The sequence below is a fragment of the Orcinus orca genome, chromosome 1 (genome assembly GCF_937001465.1).
Source record: "Orcinus orca chromosome 1, mOrcOrc1.1, whole genome shotgun sequence".
Classification (NCBI taxonomy): Eukaryota; Metazoa; Chordata; class Mammalia; order Artiodactyla; family Delphinidae; genus Orcinus; species Orcinus orca.
Window position 1 is genome coordinate 107,478,573 of NC_064559.1, and position 13,972 is coordinate 107,492,544.

The 13,972-nt window shown below is 45.5% G+C and overlaps 1 protein-coding gene across 1 annotated transcript in view; it reads right to left on the minus strand.

Annotated features, from left to right (window-relative positions):
- The window catches only part of HAO2 (hydroxyacid oxidase 2), a 213,384-nt gene that overhangs the window by 43,307 nt on the left and 156,105 nt on the right, over positions 1–13,972 (minus strand). The window contains exon 4 of the mRNA XM_049702286.1: positions 336–445. The gene's annotated coding sequence lies outside the window, so the exon portion shown is untranslated. The remainder of the gene's footprint in view (positions 1–335; positions 446–13,972) is intronic.

The following is a 13,972-nucleotide window of genomic DNA, read 5'->3' on the forward strand; positions in this document are numbered from 1 at the left end:
GAAAGTTTTATTTTGGTGGAAACGACAAAAGAGGCTTGGGTGAAATGACTAAACCACATCAGTCTTCTTTCAAGAAGGCATAAATGTGAAGAGGAAAAGAGATTTGAGAAGGCAGACATATGGCTTCTCTTCCTGACTCTAATCTGGTTCCACATTCTGGAAAATAACCCCAAAGTTCCCTGCCTTTATTTTTGTTTATCATGAAGAATGAAACTGAGTTTAAGTGGGTCAGGACCTCACATACCAAGTAAACAGGGAATCGGAATTAGAATGCTTGGTATTTGGGCAGGGAGATGGGGGAGGGGGGGGTGTAGAGTGAGAGATCTAATGCTTACCTTTTTTTCTTTTTAATTATGAATATCACAAAGTCAGATAAAAACCCTTGCTTCTGTCCTCTTCCCAATGAAGATTTATGAGATTATCCTAGTGGTTGCTTACTGGAGCTCTGCAGAGAGAAATATTAGTTTTATAAACAGATACGATGCCCACAATTCCATATGAAAATGAATTTAAGGACCAACCGGGACAGGCCCCAAAGCTGCACAGAGCCTGATGAGTGAACAGAACCACATAATAAGGTTCTCCAGAGAGTGGGGCAAAAGGAACCGATTGTCTTCCTAAAATATACCAGCAAGAATGCAAGCCTTAATTAACAAAGCCCAAGGTTGATTTTTCTTGCTGCCTTTTTCTCCAAGAGACAAATAATAAGAAATGAATGAGGTTGAAAGCAAATGAGAACCATATTTGGAAAGCAAAGCATAGTCTAACTTTTGGCTGCGCTGGTTGCAAAGACCTAAAGTTCTTTAATCATCTCAGTGGAGATGTAGCCAAAAAATGCAATTTGACACACACACATACACACACACACATATTTCCACACCATGCCCTCCTCCTTTTTCACTGTAGATGAGTCAAGATGGTGGAGACAGGATATGATGAGAACCATTCCTGCTCTCCACCTACTTTATAAAAGGCTTTGGCAATCGGTAATCTTTGCTGCCTAGGTCTGGGGAATCCATCTATCAATTCTTATTCTTTAAATGTTCATTGTGCACCATGCATTGGCTGCAAGGAGCAAACAAGCAGCTGGAATAGGTAATGTACTGTGAATATGCCAAGATGGCAAACTATTTAAGATCCAGATTCTTCTAACATGATTCTTCTAGAAGAAGATGAACCAGTTTGGCCTAAAAGAACATTACTACAATCGAAGGTGGGGACAGACTGGGAGGGGAAATGACAACTTTATGAGAAAATAGTCTCTTATTAGCTAACAAACTGAGGAAACACAGAGGGCTTTCCTTGTGTCTGGGTTAGCCAGTTCACCTTCACACAGATGCAGAACTCGTGGTTGAATATAGTGGTGTGATTTCAAGATGGTTCAGTATACAGTCCATTTCACTTCACCTCACAGTACCTCAGAGTCTGCTTTAAGGCTTGAAAAATTACTCTCATCTTTGTTAACACAGAGACAGAAGACATACCTATCTGGCTTTATGGAAGTGGGCTAAATGAGATATGGGCTTTTCTAATGAAGGCTTAGGTAAATATTAAATAAATCTGGCATATTGTAGGACCATTTTTACCCAACTCATGATGTTTCTGTATGTTAAAGGGAGCTCATTTAGTGTAACTTTTGGCCCCGTCCTCTCAATTACTCATATTTCCCCAGGGGAGGATGGAGTATCTTAACTGACTGAAACATCTGGGCGTGCTCAGCTCAGCTCCACCCTTCTTCCTCTCAGGAGTGAGTGGCTCACATAGAGGAAGGAATCTCTTCCAATCTTCTAAGGGAGGGATCTTTTTCCTCACTGGGGTACAGGGTTGGCAGGTCTACTTGGCTAACAGGGAGCCACATCCTCCACCCTGGCCTCTATTAGAAATGAAGGATATTTTTGTCTCCATTTGCCAGGCTTTCATTTTATTTGTCAATTTGTATAGAACATGGGCAGGAAAGAGGGGTGTTATATATTGGGCTCCCTCAGACACCCCAACATGTTTTAAATATAAAGAGATCTGAATGGAGAACTTAAAAATGTTAGTTCTGATCCTGGCTTTGTCTTTCCTCAGGTGTTTAAAATTAGGAAGAAAAATAACTTCTTTATACTTCAGTTTTCTTGAATGTCAAACTAGTCCATAAAATCATTACCTTATAATTATATGTGTAATAGGATGTCACCCCAAGACTTATGTCTATATAACACAGTGTACTGTTAGAGACTTTTTTTCAGCCGGAGAAGATTTCAGGGCTCTGTAAAGGCACCTCCTGAGGAATCTCTGTTAGTTACATAAGAGTTTGCTGATCAGGTTATAATTTTCCAGAGAAGGATATAATTGGACCTCCTGGCTTTTCAGCCTTCATAAAACTGCCCATCTCCTTGAGAAGGGGAACTCTGGCAAGGGGTTATGAATTATTTGCAAAAGGATCCCCAGGGCCTTCTGGGAAAACATGGTCTGAGATCTCAACCTTGTGTCCCAAGAATCAAAGTTATGGTGATCCACTGGAGGTGGATCAGGCTAATCCTAACCTAGGCCAGGGATAGGGAAGATCCATGAAGTCCCTGAAAATGAAATTATCTTGAGGAAAGCGGGAATTGAAGTTGATGGCCTGAGCTCAACACAGAGCTGATGGTCCATGGGTCAGCTAACAACAACCACACTAATGCTGCATAACAAACAACCACACACATGAGTGGCAAAACCAATAAGCACTATTTAGGTCAGGAGTCTGCTAGTCGACTACGGGTTAGTGATCTCTGCTGGGCTCAGCTGCATGGTTGTGCTGATCTCCAACAGGCTTGTTCAAGTATATATGGGTCTGTTGGAGCTCAGCTATTCTAGTCTGGCCTTGGCTGAGGTAGCCCAACTCAGTCCACAAGTGAAAATGCATGAGGCTTCTTAAGGCCTAGTCTTAGAATTGACACACTGAGATTTCCCTGGTGGTCCAGTGGTCAAGACTCTGCCCTCCCAATGCAGGGGGCCTGGGTTTGATCCCTGGTCAGGGAACTAGATCCCGCATGCCTCAACTAAGAGTTCGCATGCTGCAACTAAGACCTGGCACAGCCTAAACAAACAAATAAACAAGTAAATAAATAAATATTAACAAAAAAGAATTGACACACTGTCACCTCCTCCTTTTTCTGTCAGTCACGGCAAGTCACATGGACAAATCCAAATTTAAGAAGGAGGGAAATATACTCTGCCCCTTTAGTGGGGCAATGACAAAGACATATGGCAAAGGATCCGGATGTAGGGAGGGGTGAAGAATTGAGACCAATGATGTGATCTGTCAGAGTGGGGTAGGAGTGCGTTTAGGCATAGTTTCATGCTGGGAGCTCCTCCAGACACAAGCACTTAGCCACCAATGTTTGCGCCCTGGAGGTTAGTGGCTGAGCTGGGAAATGTGAGCTCAAAAGAGTTGTGATGGGCTTCCCTGGTGGCACAGTAGTTGAGAGTCCGCCTGCCGATGCAGGGGATGCGGGTTCGTGCCCCGGTCCGGGAGGATCCCACGTGCCGCGGAGCGGCTGGGCCCGTGAGCCATGGCCGCTGAGCCTGCGCATCCAGAGCCTGTGCTCCGCAACGGGAGAGGCCACAACAGTGAGAGGCCTGTGTACCACAAAAAAAAAAACACAAAAAAACAAAACAACAAAAAAGAGTTGTGATCTTTGCATGGAGGACTATAGTGACCTAGGCAAGGCCATCACAACAACAGAAGTCAAGAGTAGCCGTCAAGTCGTGAAGGACCAACAGTGATTGAGGGGGATGCTCAGTTCTTTCTCTAGAAGATAATCATAAACCTTCTTACAGCCATGTAACCGCCTGGAACTCATGGACAACCTGAGGGTGTAGGCAAGATGCTGGGGAGAGGATTAAAAAAATGAAATCCTGGACCCTCCAATAATACAACTTGCATGAGCTACTGGAAACTTAATAGAGATATAGCCATAAATGTACCCTGAATTGATGACACAAATAATTTCATGTACAAATGAAAACCACTCACACATGGATTTCTCTCTCTGACACTCTCCTCTTCTTCCCTTCATTTTCCTTTTTATTTTCTTCTTAATTTTCCAAAGTTTATAGTTACAGATACTGAGGAAAGGGAAATTATGATTCCTATTTGGAAAATGGTCAGTGGTGTGGATCAGAGGAATTACAAGTATCGTACTTTTTCTTCTCTTCCTAAAATCTGTTTTGGAATAATCCTTTCACGCCCACTTCCAACAGTTAGGTGTGTGATGAAAATCTAACCTACAAGGCTTCATTCAACCAGGGCAATGATTTCATGTTTCCCGTCTCTTGTTCAGATGAAGTATCCTTTCTTCCTACAAGGCCATGAACAATCTGACAGGAGACCCTGGTGCTGGCTGGCTATGTGTTTGGAAAAGAGCAGAGATTTGAGAGCAGAGGATACTCTTCTGCCTGCACTGCCCCCCCCGCTTCCCCTAGTACATGGGGTCTTCCAGTATACCTCTCCCATGTCACCACATTGTCCAAAGTCTGGAGTCACAAAGGTTAATGAGCAAACATTTTTAATGAACAAAGAAAGAATTACAGGTCTTGTTTGCTGACCAGGGCACAAGGCCATCTCAGCCTACACTGCCTGCTCATCTCTATTAAAGGAAAGGACAGCTCTGCTGCCCAGCTGAAGACTGGTTCTCAGGGGTCAGTGCTTTATTGACACTCGTAAAGAAGAGATGGAAAAGGAATTCAATGGTTTGTGAACATCAATGTGCTTTCATACAGGGAGGATACGAAGACTGGGATAAGGTATTGTAGAAAAAATATTTGCTTTACATGGACATAGAGAACAGACTTGTGATTGCCAAGGGGGAAGGGGTTGGGGAGAGGAATGGAGTGGGAGGTTGGGGTCAGCAGATGTAAGCTATCATATATAGAATGGATACACAACAAGGTCCTATTGTATAACACAGGGAATTCTATTCAATAGCCTATGATAAACCATAATGGAAAAAAATATAAAAAAAGAATGTATATATGTATAACTGAATCACTTTTATATATAGCAGAAATTAACACATTGTAAATCAACTATACTTCAATAAACAATCATTAACAAACATTAGCTTTAGTTTTGTTGTTTTAATTGTATTTATTATTACATAGGTAACAATATCGTTACATGGTTTAAAATTCAAAGGTACAAATGTTAGCCTTGATAAATTCTTCCCTCTAATCCCAAGAACGTATGTTTTAAAGTCATATAAATACAGATACAAATCCTGGCTTTACTGATGATTAGCAGGGTGAACAGGGTAGGGAACTTAATCTCTCTGGCCTTATGTAGTGGGAATAGAAACACATACATCATAGAGTTGTTATGATCAAATGAGATGACATGAATAAAGTACTTGGCATGACGTTGACACTGGATAACCATAAACAATAGCTAATGTAACAACTATTCACTTCACAAAACACAGACTCAGGTGGGCAAAAAAAAAGGACTTTTATTTTTCCTATTTCTAGGCTTACTTTCTATCTTGAGTCCTCAATCAAACTGTTACAGAAATGTTAGTGTAATTATTTTTGTGTAAAACCAGTTAAATTCAGTGATTTCCAAGCCATCCTGGGTTACAACTGAGTCACAGGTGAGATTTCCTTCTCCCTCTTTCACCTTCTCCCTGCTTGGTCTTTGGGCCAGTAGGGAGAGGGCTATCCAACCACTGCGTGGCTGCTGTCATACTTGCCAACATGGTGTTGAGGGCTGGGGAGGGGTGGAGTCTGGGCACCTACTTCTCAGCCTTGATTTGCCTTGGTGCTCTGATGGCTGGCTGCTTCAGATGGACCCTGTCCTGTAACCATCCAAGATACACTCGCACACATCAATCGTCCTCTGAGATGCAACTGCACCCTCCTAGAACTTCACAGCAGTCCTGTTCATGGGTTGCATGCTCCTGATGTGGCGTTCCCTCGTGCTGGTCCCAAGGACCCATGGGCTTCCTCTCTCCCAGATATCTTTTGTATCTCCCTCAGGAGCCTTGGGTATTTTCAGATGGTCATCCACAGCCCTTCAGGGATACAGAAAACTCAGAGTAGCCTCTCACTCCATTATGTTATGCCACCATTTCTACCTCACTGTTGATACTTAACAATGGGTCATGCTTGCAGTCTCTCTCTGGACTTCATGCAGGTTGTAAGACATAGGTCCTCTCCATTCTCAGACCCCCAGTAGAGAGCATGCTGTCCAGTAATCCTGGTGAGGAGGAGGTTTTTTTTTGTTCTAAAAAGGCATCTGTGGGTTAAGGAGAAGAGAATTGGCCTTGACACGAGATGACCTGGGTGAAGTCCGGACACTGCCTCTTCATTGCCTGGTCACTGAATCCCTTTGAGTCAGGGTTTTTTCATTTCAAATTAGGAACAAGGCTCATAAAAATACCTTTCTCTTAAGTTTGCTACAAAAATTGTCAGGTAATGTTTCTGAAAGTGGTTTAGTATCTGTAAAGTTGACTAAAATCTCAACTATAGTTTTCCCCAATCGTCCACCCAACTAAACTACCTTACTGTTGAAGGTCATGCAAATAAAATGGGAGGAGAAAAGTTACCAGACATTCTGATAAGATTACTCAAGCAATTATAGATGTTGAAACAAAAGCTGATCATGAAGCCAACATAAACAGGTAATTTACAAGGAGAAGAGTCTGTGAACTTCTGGTGTTTAAAGCTAAATTAAATAGGATTTCAATAATAATAGCAATCCCTTAAAGAAACTTAGAGACACTTAGCTGTGATCTGATATTTGACAAAATAATTTTATATACCTGCTACGGACTTAACTGCATCCTCCTAAAATTCGTGTGTTGAAGTCCTAAGCCCCATGTGATGATCTTTGGAGATGGGGTCTTTGGGAGATAATTAGGTTTAGATGAGGTCATGAGGGTGGGAATTAATGCCCTTATAAGAAGAGACATTAGAGGGCCAATACGGTTATTTCTAGAAAGAATGTAGGTAAGCTTCTGCCAGTTTTCAAATATGCATATGGTAAAGAGGTGACTTTCTTCGATCTTTCTGAGAAACTCAACCAGTTCTTTTCTCATCCTCTCTAGTAAGTCATCCATTTTTTGAAAACAGCAACAATATCATCCTTCTTTTTGAACGATATGCAGACCCTAGATGAGACCTATCTAGGTTTCCATTCTTGTCTTTCAGCTATCATTCTGTCACTCCGTATCTGCGTGACTTGGGTTTTTACTTAACTCCCCTGAGCCACCCAGTTTTCTCATCCATAAAGTAGGGAATGTGCCTGCAGGGTTGCTGTGAGTATTAAAGAGAATGTGGGAACATCTTTACCATATTGCTTGATTCACCGTACATGCAGAAGGTATTGTTAATTTACGCAAAAGAAAATGGAGCCTCAAAGAAGTTAATCATCTGTAGCTGGTGAGAGGGAGCTGGGTTCTCCCAGGGTCTGGGAGGATCTGAACCTGTGCAGACACAGACCTGAGACTTCCAGGAACCCAGCCACTTCCAGGGAAGCTCAGGGCAGTTCAGAGACGCTCAAGGACTAGCGGGACCTTGAGTCAGGGAGATAAGCAGGAAGTTGCCCTGAAGCTGTGAGCCAGTTCTCTTCTAAGACCTCTCGAGTAAAAAGGAAGGTGCTCTCATATCAGGACTCTGACTCCAGAGCCTAGGGGTCCCTCTCCTGTTCCGTACATGCCCCGAGCCCTGGTTCTGCGCACCCAGACAAGAGGCTCAGTGCTGGGACATGGCCACAAAGGAGGAAAATGAAGGCACAGATTCCTAGGAGTGTGTACGTGTGTGTTAGAGGGTGATTTCAAACCTAAGACCTTGAGAACAAAAAGAGGAGGAGGGAAACCCCAGCACAAACACCAATACCAAGGCCAAGGGCAGGAGAAGCAGCCTGACATGAGGAGCAGTTTGCAACTGGAGGGGAGTAGGAACAGCTCTAGAATGAGGATGGGAAGGTCCCTGGCAGCTGCTTCAGGTTCCTGAGAGGTCAGCTGGAGCACAGGACACGCATATGCAGGGCTGGTTCATGCACAGGCTGAAGCCAAAATTTCATCTCTTTAGCTATCCTCATGCTGTTCCTTCCCATCTTGGCTCCTCTGTAAAACATCCAGCAGAGCAGTGCCCTGTACTTCGAAGGGATTAAGCCTTTGCTGACATGAATTGAAAATCGTTGTTCATGGGGCTGGGGTGGGGAGGGGGGCTGGGCTTCACCTGGAGCCTCCATGGAAGGTCTGCTTTACCTTAAATTATATTCAGAACAGTAAATAATTCTTAGAATGTGTTTCACAGGAGCAGGACACTCATTTTAGTGTCCTGGACATGGTCCAAGGGATTGTAGTCCAAATCTCCACTTCATGTGTTCATGTTTCTAACATTGCTCGGAAAGGTCATTCCCGGGTTGCAATGGATTGTGAGGTAGGAAATAAGAACTCATTCTCAGCTCCACCACTGACTCCTCCTGTGGTTCTTGGTCTCTGAGCAAGTGATCTCCTGACGCTGCTCTCAGTCACTCCATCTGGGAAATGGGAAAAATAAACTCCCTCTTGAAAACATGAAGATGGATTAGAGATAATATTTTCAAAGTGATTTCCCAGATAGGAAAAAGAATGCTGCATATTTCATAGATGCTCCCAGGGACAAAAACACACATGTAAAAGCCATCTTCTTTCCTCTGGAACTGAGAAGCATCATAGAACTTGAACTGGGCAATTTATTTCTAATGTTTGAGAGGGTGTGGCTGAGTAATCTAAACAGTTGGTCATTCCCAGTTAATATCCATAGGGGGTAAATACTAGTGGAATCAGTTGGCTTTAGAAGGAGGCAGTAAATCCCCCGATGAAATAGTTCACTCACCCCTAGTCTTGACTCTGGCTCAAGTCCCTCCGCTAGGGCTTTAAAGTCTGATGGGAAGCTTTTGGTGTTATACCTGGCACCAACACCACCTTGGGGTCCAACAGACCTTATAAAACTCTCTCACCTCTGCACAAGCCTGCTTCTGCTCACCATGCAGGGAAAGCTCCCACTGTGTGCTCTTCTGGTGAGCCCAGGGCTCAGTCGAGCTGGAGGTTCCATGTAACATGGTCTCCCCAAAGCCTAGCTCGAGGCTTGGTACATTGTGGGTACCCAGTGATAACTGTTAAATGAATGAATGAATGTGCCCGCTTTGTGTAGCTGAAGGTTGGGTGAGCTCCACTTACCCTCCCCTGAGCAAAGAGACGACTGAGGGCATACTAAAGGGACACTGGGTGGGTGCCCAAGGCTGAGGAGGGGCCCTTGATAATAATGCTAACACACGTTTAGCACTTGCCGAATGTGCCACGAGTAGCATTTTTTATGTTTTAGCTCCCTTAATATTCACAACAATCCTAAGAGGTATTTACTATGAGTATGATTCCCACTTTACAGATGAGGTCAATGAGGCCCAAAGGAGGCTTGTAACTTGCCTAATGGTTCAGATAGTGGGAGAGTTTATCTGAATGTAGACATTCTCACTCCAGACCCCACCCCCTTAACCACTCAGTTCCGGTGAACATGGACCCACAGCTCTTACTGGGGAGCAGACTCCTGGAGATGACATGGTCCTGCACCGTGTCACCGTCCTCTGCGACCAGCTAGCACAAGAACAGAACTGAGTGTCACCACTCAGCTTTACGACACCCCAGGGTAAGTTGGACCTGGTGTTTCTGTTTTCAAATGGGGACCTGAGGCTGCAGAGCAATCAGATGTCTCATTCAGAGTCACCGGGTTTGGTGCGGCAGAGCCGTGATCAGAAAACAAATCTTCTGGCCTCTGACATGCAGCTCCGATCTCTGCAGTCAACCACTGGCACCAGAGATGCCCACCTGGGGCACCTTTCAGCCCCACCATCAGCAGGCTGCTCGGCCCCAAGGTGACAACCGCTGCCACACTTGGTAATCAATCGATAAACACCCGCTATGAGGGAAGGACCTCAGGCACCAGAATAAAAAGTCAGACGTGGAAGAGACTTGAAGCAACATTTAATCCAACCCTCCATTTTACCAAAAACTGCAGAAATGGAGGCAGCTTGCTCAAAGTCCCAAACTACTCGGTAGTGTGGAGAGTGGAGCCCAGGTCTCCTGACGAGATGTCTCACGTGCTTCTGCTACTCTGCCATGCTGCGCCGGGCAGTAGCAACGGACTCTGCCAAGGGCCTCTCCTTACTGCCTGGAGAGCCGCTCTGGTCTGGGAGCAACTCCTCGCCACACCCTGTGGCTGTCAGCGCACAGATCGTAAGCCCTGCCTTGTGGAGTAAGGCAACCAGCCTTAGAGAGTCTCCCCAGGCCTGTGTATAAAAATGATCCTCGGGCTTCCCTGGTGGCGCAGTGGTTGAGAGTCCGCCTGCCGATGCAGGGGACACGGGTTCGTGCCCCGGTCTGGGAGGATCCCACATGCCGCGGAGCAGCTGGGCCCGTGAGCCATGCCCGCTGAGCCTGCACGTCCGGAGCCTGTGCTCCGCAACGGGAGAGGCCACAACAGTGAGAGGCCTGCGTACCGCAAAAAACAAAAAACTAAAAAAGATCCTCAGCAAGCCATCCGTCCCGACCATCCCCCTCCCACTCCTCACATGAAACTTAATTAATCATGTTTGCATCTGGATCCAGACAAGACAATAGCAGGGATGTGTTTTTGGTTAGGAACTGAAGCTGCATTCACAAAGGAATGTTGATTAGTTAGTGGTCGGTATCATTTTTCATGCCTTTTTAACTTACAGAAAATTTTAATATCAAAGCATTTCTCCCTGCACCGCACATATCTATTTCTCATAAGTGCATTCTGCTGGCATAATTTTCTTTTTCTTCCTGCGGGCTCTGTTTATGAGATGATCCATCAGGTTGTCTCAGAGTCTCCATCCAGCCCTTCATCAACGGGAGGCGTGCCAGGTGAGCCGTGAGCTACAGCCCACAGCCTTCCCCATGTGGAAGGGGGAGGAGAAAGCCGGGCTTAGGCCAGGGTTGCTCAGGGAGATGACCGCCATCCACGGCAGGGACAGCAAGCTCTCCTTCTGGCCTGTCTTGGGCCAGACTGAGGCCTTATTTTAAATGCTGCTGCTCTTCAGAACAGGGATGGACCCCTAAAGGGAAGAAGATGTTCCAGACTTACTCTAGACCCCCAGACGTTGAGATCAATCTGAATACCTCAATCCAGTCTTCACTTCAGCAGGAAAATATCCTCAATCCGGGAGAATCTCCTAATGCAGGAAGCGTGTCTTAGTGTGTACAACATGCCCACATGTGTGGGGCATGTCAAGTCGCAGATGATAAGTCATGGCAGCAAGTAATGTTGGAAATATGTGGCAGAGTGGGAAATCTGTCTGTCCCAGCAGCCCTCAAGCTAGATGTGCCTTTCAGGCAAAGGTGATGGAGGAGTCATGGGAGATAGTGAGGCACCTCTTCCTTTTGTTAAGTGGCCTTTTCTGCTCAGTTCCAAACCTGGCTCAGGCGCCAAGAGTACAGTTGTGACAGGACTGACCAGTGGGGGCAAAAAGAATAAGATATTCTAAGATGCTCAGATGCAGGCAGACCCTCCATCTGTTTTAGAAACCATCAGCGTCATATGGTCACTGATTCCCCAAATGCCATTGGCCCCAGGGGATGGGAGACGGCTTGTCACAGGGAAGGTTCATGGCAAGAAGATCAGGAAACTCAGTATGTGTCTGGAGCACATTGGTCCCCGAAGCAGCTGGGTTTGCTATTTGAATTGATCAGATAATAGCCCCCAGTAGTAATCGCTCTTACTACTGACTTTGGCAAAGAAGGTTGATCGTGAGGTCGGACATTGAAGCTGGTGACTGACCTGGAGACTGAGAGTACTCTTGGATAAACAAACGGCAAACTCACATTCCCAGAAATCAACCAATTAATTAAATTACTGTTTATTCGGAAAATAAATCAAGTGCCAATTGTGTGCCAGGCATCGTGCTAGAGGTGGACCACACTGGTCCCATCTACCCCAAGGCATCTTCCTAAGGCATAACCCTGGGGTTGGACAGGGACAAGGGTGGGTGTGGAGTTGGAGCCAGCCTCAGCCATAGGAAATATTTCAGTATGTCTGTTTTTATACTAAGAGGCGCAGATGGTATGAAGCAGAGGTCTGCAAACTATAGCCCTTGAGCCAAATCTGGCCTGCTGCCTATTTTGGTAACTCGTTTTATTGGAACAAGGCCACATCCATTTGCTGTAATATCGTCGGGGCTGCTTTCACGCTACCCCAACTGAGTTGAGTAGTTGAGACAGAGACTGTGTGGCCTACGAGCCCTAAAATATTTATGATCTGGCCCTTTACAGAAAAAGATCTGCTGTTTCCATGCAGAGAATCAGTGGTTCAAGAGGAAGTATGCTCGGCTTTCCTGAGCTCCAGATCCAAACCACAGACTGGCCTCCTCATTAGAAAGTCCTTTCGTCTTTGATATTTTAAATCTCCGTGATTTCAGCCCCCTGGTGGAAAATGCCTAAAATATCAAGTGGCTGTGATAGGAAGCAAAGAAGGATAAATGTCTTAAAACTTCTGACTCCACAATATAGTTTAGAAGCCAGGGGAAGAGGGCAGGCTCTCAAACTGCATGGGGCCTGATCTGAATTCAGAACTGTGACCCTCCTCGGTTACTGACTTAAAGACAAAGGGTAGACACTGGGGGAGGTTTGCATGGAGTCTAGACTGCATCTGTGGAACACACCAACATCAGGTAACCTACACTCATTTATTTTAGAATTTGTAAGTATTTATGTATTTGTTGATTGATTTTGACTACAGATAGAGGTAAAGCCTGCAAAAACAAAACAAACATTCGGGGTATTGTGAAAATCTAAAAATGTCCTTGTGGGAAAATTAAGCATTATGTGAATACCCAGTTGTATTAGCATCTGGGTAAAAAAGTAAATTTTTTTTTGTGGTACTTTTGGGCCCCTGGGGCAGGTGAATCGATGAAGAATGAAGGTCAGAGGTGTTAATTTTCTTGCACAGGGTCACACCACCGTGAGTCTGGTTACCCCAAGTAAGCCTCACTTAAAAGACCACGTCTCAAACGTTCTACTCTCAGCTTTGCTTTTCAGGAGGAAGTTTGGTGTGCTGGAAGGTTGGGTTCAGAAGGTGGCCCCGGGACGCTGCTTAGAGCTGGGCTCATGAGGCCATTCCTGGGACTCTTCTCTGGCCCCCAGATCTTTTTCCATTCTTGCTGGGATGCTAAGTCAGAGTTTCAGAGTATCCAAGAACTTGCCAGTACTGAGTGTGCCGCGGCACCTTCTCTTGGATCTCTGCCTTCTTGGACTGTACGTGCCATGGTCCAGGAGGGATGGGCTGGACAAAGATGAGGAAGGTTGTGGTGTTCACACAACTCATGAAAGTCAAAGAAGAGGCAGCATCTAAATTTTCTGGGAAGATTTCCAAGCTGCCAGTGGGGTCTGCAGTAGAGTGGAGGACCGTGAGGGAACACTGACATCCCCCAAGGCTACAGTGCCACTCAGTCCAGCCCAGCACAGGTTACTGAGGGCCTGCTTGGTGACAAGCCCATGTGAGTGCTGACTGATGGGGAATTTGGGAGGAACAAGACCCCGCCTTGCCTTAGAGGCTCTCAGTGGGGACCGCTGGCCTGGCCAGCGGAGGGGTGGATGTTGCAGTGAAGCCTGTAGTAGGGGGATTTGAGGCGACACCGGAGCTCCAGTGGGCACCCACGGAGAAGTCCTGCCATTGGCAAGGCCTGACCAGCTGGTATCCAATCACCCCTTCCTCACTCTTAAAGCCCCTTCCGACTCAAAGTCTTGGAATTATCTCCTAATCCTCAATCTTATAAAATGGGATTATCAATAGAAACATGAGGGGGTGGGCCTAGAATACCCAGATTATCCCTCAGAGTTATCTCTCAGAGTCAGAGTTCCCTCACAAAAGCCTTGGGAGAGAGGCAACCCTATGCCCATTTTACAAAAGGGGAAAGGAACTCAGGAAGGTGAACTGATGGGCCCCA